Below are 4,565 nucleotides of genomic sequence, written 5' to 3'. Positions count from 1 at the left end.
ACGGTCACACAAGTGTGTTTACGGCCAAGGTGTTCACAGCCCTTGTGTTCACGGCCATTGTGTTCACGACCCTAAGGAGTATATGGTCAGGTGTGTACGGCCATGGAGTTTACGGTCGTACACTCCTTGAAGAACTTGTCAAAACGTGTAGTCCAAGGCTCTATCTTGCACCCTCTAAGTGACCAGGGTCTTGTGTTGTAGTATAACATGAGTTTGAGGCCAAATATGCCCTAAACAAGGGTTTACGGCCAAGGGAGATGGTCATGGCCATAAACTCTTGGAGTTCATGTATTATGATGATTCAAGGCTAGGAAATCAAGAGATTAACAAGCCTAACTATGAGATAGAAGGCATACTCACGTTTTTGAAGCTTGGGAGGGGGTTCACGGTCCAAGAACTAGTAGGTGTTCTTGGTGAAAATGAAGAACACTTGAAGATCTAACCAAAAGAAGAGATTTCATGGATAAAATCATGTATCTTCACTAGATATAGAAGGATATCAACTTGAAAATGGAAGATTACTTACAAGATTGAAGATCAAGATGAAAGTTCTTGATGATACTTGAGAGAGAATTTGAGTTCTTGAGATGAAAGTGTGAGAAATGAATAAAAGTGAAGGAATATCACCCATAAAGGCATGAGTTTACGGCCACCTTGAGTTTACAGCCGTAAACTTATGTCATGTGGCCGTAAACACCTCATGAAGGAGTTTATGGCTTGATTGGTGGTTTTGAGCTTCAGTAGATACTTCCTAACACTCATTCCTTGGATGTACTAGGATTAGAACGCTCAAACAGACCCTAAACAATGCTAAAAGATAGCAGAAACAAGCCTGACTTTGATTGAGTTGAAATGTTGTACAAGATAGAAATTTCGGGTTGTCACATCATCCCCCCGTTAGAGAGAATTTCGTCCCGAAAGTAGAGTTTAACAATTAAGCTATTAGAAATAACTAAACGAAAAGATGAGGATATTTCAGTTTCACTTGATGCTCGCACTCCCAAGTGAATTCAGGTCCTCGGTTAGCATTCCAATGAACCTTCACTATCGGGATACGGCTTTGCTTCATTTGCTTGACCTCTCGGTCCATGATCTCTACTGGTTCTTCCACGAAGTTGAGGCTCTCGTTGATATCGATCTCGTCGATTGAGATTACAAAAGTCTCGTCGGACTGACACTTTTTCAAGTTCGAGACGTGGAAAGTAGAATGTATGTTACCGAGTTCGCGAGGTAGTTTGAGTTTGTAAGCTACAGGGTCGATCCTAGCGAGAATCTCGAAAGGCCCTACGTATCTTGGATTTAGCTTTCCATGCTTTTCGAAGAGTATCAAGCCCTTCCAGGGTGAGACCTTCAATAGAACACGGTCGCCCACCTAGAATTCCAACGGTTTCCGTCTCTTGTCTGCGTAGCTTTTCTGTCGGTCTCTAGAGGCTTTCAATCGTTCACGAATCTGGACGATCTTCTCTGTCATTTCCCGAATGATCTCCGGACCTGTGAGAGTGCTGTCAGACACTCGTCCTTTAGCTAACTGAGTGTCGCCAACCTCAGCCCAGCACAGAGGAGATCTGCACTTATGACTATAGAGGGCTTCGAATGGAGCAGCCTTTATGCTCATGTGATAACTATTGTTGTAGGAAAACTCGATAAGGGGTAAATGAGTATCCCATGCCTTCCCAAAGTCTATCACGCAGGCTCGCAACATATCTTCCAAAGTTTGAATAGTCCTCTCACTTTGTCTGTCGGTTTGCGGATGGTAGGTTGTACTCATGTCCAGCCTAGTTCCTAGGGAACTTTGTAGCGACTGCCAGAACCTCGAAGTGAATCTACTATCTCTATCAGAGATAATGGATATGGGAACACCATGCAATCGTACTATCTCCCTAATGTATGTTGTAGTGAGTTTCTCCATCTTGTTAGTTTCTTTGATGGGCAGGAACTGTGCGGACTTTGTTAACCTGTCTACGATCAGCCATATGGTATCGAGACCACCCGTTGTCTTGGGCAACTTGGTTATGAAATCCATCGTGACCGCTCCCACTTCCATTCAGGTATCTCCGGTTGCTGAAGTAAACCTGATGCTTTCTGGTATTCGACCTTAACCTTTGCGTAAGTAAGGCATTTACTCACGAAGGTAGCAATCTCTGCTTTCATGTTAGGCCACCAGTATAACTTTTTAAGATCCAGATACATCTTATCTGAACCTGGGTGGACGGAATATCGAGTGTTGTGAGCTTCAGTCATGATTAAGTCTCTAAAACCACCGTGTTTCGGTGTCCAGATCCGATCTATGAGATATAAGGCTCCGCCACCCTTGACTTCCAAGTGTTTATCCATCCCTCTCAGGGATTCACGTGCCACATTTTAAGGTCTCAAAGCTTCAAGCTGAGCCTCCTTAATTTATGTGGACAAGTGTGAATGGATAGTCATAGTCAATGATTTGACTCTACGACCAGAGTATTCTTTCCGACTTAGGGCGTCAGCTACTATGTAAGCCTTGCCGGGATGATAACGAATTTCGCATTCGTAATCACTGAGTAGCTCGACCCACCGTCGTTGTCTCATGTTGAGCTCCTTCTGGTCGAATATATGTTGTAGGCTTTTGTGGTCTGTAAAGATAGTGCTTTTTGTACCACACAGGTAGTGTCTCCAGATCTTCAGAGCAAACACTACTGCTCCTAACTCAAGATCATGTGTGGTGTAGTTGACCTCATGTGTCTTCAGTTGTCTTGAGGCATAGGCGATGACCTTACCTCGTTGCATCAGAACATAGCCGAGCCCTTGATTGGATGCATCGCAATAAACTACAAAGTCTTCTATCCCTTTGGGGAGGGACAGTATCGGTGTAGTGCATAAGGCTCGCTTTAGCATTTGGAACGCTTTCTCTTGCTTCTCTTCCAAGTCAAAGGCCACGCCCTTCTGGGTCAATGTTGTAAGCGGTTTCACAATTCGCGAGTTCTTAATGAACCTGCGATAGTAGCCAGCGAGGCCTAGAAATTGATGAATTTCTGTAGGCGTCTTCGGTGCCGACCAGTTCTCAATGGCTTTGATTTTGGAAGGGTCCACGTGTATTCCCTCTTCGCTAACCACGTGCCCTAAGAATTCGACTCTTCTGATCCAAAATTCACATTTCGAGAACTTCGCATAGAGCTTCTCTGATCGCAGCATTTCTAAGACCTGACGCAGATATTGACTATGCTCCTCCTTACTTCGAGAGTAGATAAGTATGTCATCGATGAAGACAATGACGAACTGATCCAAGTAAGGACGACACACCCTATTCATTAAGTCCATGAATACTGCGGGCGCATTGGTTAATCCAAACGACATCACTACAAACTCGTAGTGCCCATAATGAGTTCGGAAGGATGTCTTCGGAACATCCTCCCCAAGCACTCGTAACTGGTGATACCCGTATCTCAGGTCTATCTTTGAAAAGAAGTTCGCCCCTTGAAGTTGGTCAAACAAATCGTCAATGTGAGGCAGAGGGTAACGATTTTTGACGGTTTGTTTGTTAAGTTCCCTGTAGTCGATGCACATACGGAACGATCCGTCTTTCTTCTTGACGAACAAGACCGGTGCTCCCCAGGGTGAGAAGCTCGGCCTAATGAATCCCTTGCTGAGCAGTTCGTTAAGTTGACCGAATAGCTCCTACATCTCAGCTAGTGCTAGACGATAGGCCGATTTGGCTACTGGGGTAGCCCCTGGAACTAAGTCGATTCTGAACTCGACTTGACGTTGCGGAGGTAATCCTGGGAGTTCTTTTAGAAATATGTCGGGAAAGTCGCGTACCACTTGAATGTCCTTTATGTCGTTCGTCTCTTGGCTCACATCGAAAACACGAGCAAGGAATGCGTGGCATTCCTTTCGTAGGTACTTCTGGGCTTGTACGCTCGAGATGATGCGAAGGTTCATGTCGGGTTTGTCGCCGTAGATTACTAGAGTTTCGCTAGACGGCAGATTAAGGAGAACAGCCTTTTCGTAACACATGATGTCGGCACGATGAGAACTCAACCAATCCATACCAATAATGACGTCGAAACTTTTAATTGAGACCGGCAATGAGGTCGATTGGAAACGAATGGCTATCTAGTGTTAGCGTACATGCTATGTATATGCAGCTAGTATTTTCTGTTTTTCCGTTAGCCATTTCTACAGTGAACGGTTCTTTAAGTGCATGTGATGTATGCTTAAGTAAGTGAGCAAATTTCTGGTTCACGAAACTCCTCTCCGCTCAACTATCAAACAGTATGCATGCATATGACTTATCGAGGAGAAACGTACCAGTGACCACTGTGGGGTCGGCAACTGCTTCCTCGTGGCCTATAGCCAAAACTCTTCCCACTCCGTCGGCATTCCCTGCCTTCGGGCAGTTTCTCTTGTAGTGGCCCACCTCGCCACAACCGTAGCATGTCTGGCCCACACCAGCGCCGGGGACTTGGGTGATTGGCCTTGCCGGAGCTTTTCAGAAACGGGCAGTGTGCGCCGGGGACTTGGGTGATTGGCCTTGCCGGGGACTTGGGTGATTGGCCTTGCCGGAGCTTTTCAGAAACGGCATTCCCGGCAGG

This window comes from Lactuca virosa, chromosome 2 (assembly GCF_052849685.1).
Source record: "Lactuca virosa cultivar CGN04683 chromosome 2, Lactuca_virosa_CGN04683_v6, whole genome shotgun sequence".
In the NCBI taxonomy this organism is placed as follows: domain Eukaryota; kingdom Viridiplantae; phylum Streptophyta; class Magnoliopsida; order Asterales; family Asteraceae; genus Lactuca; species Lactuca virosa.
This window is presented reverse-complemented; position numbering follows the sequence as displayed.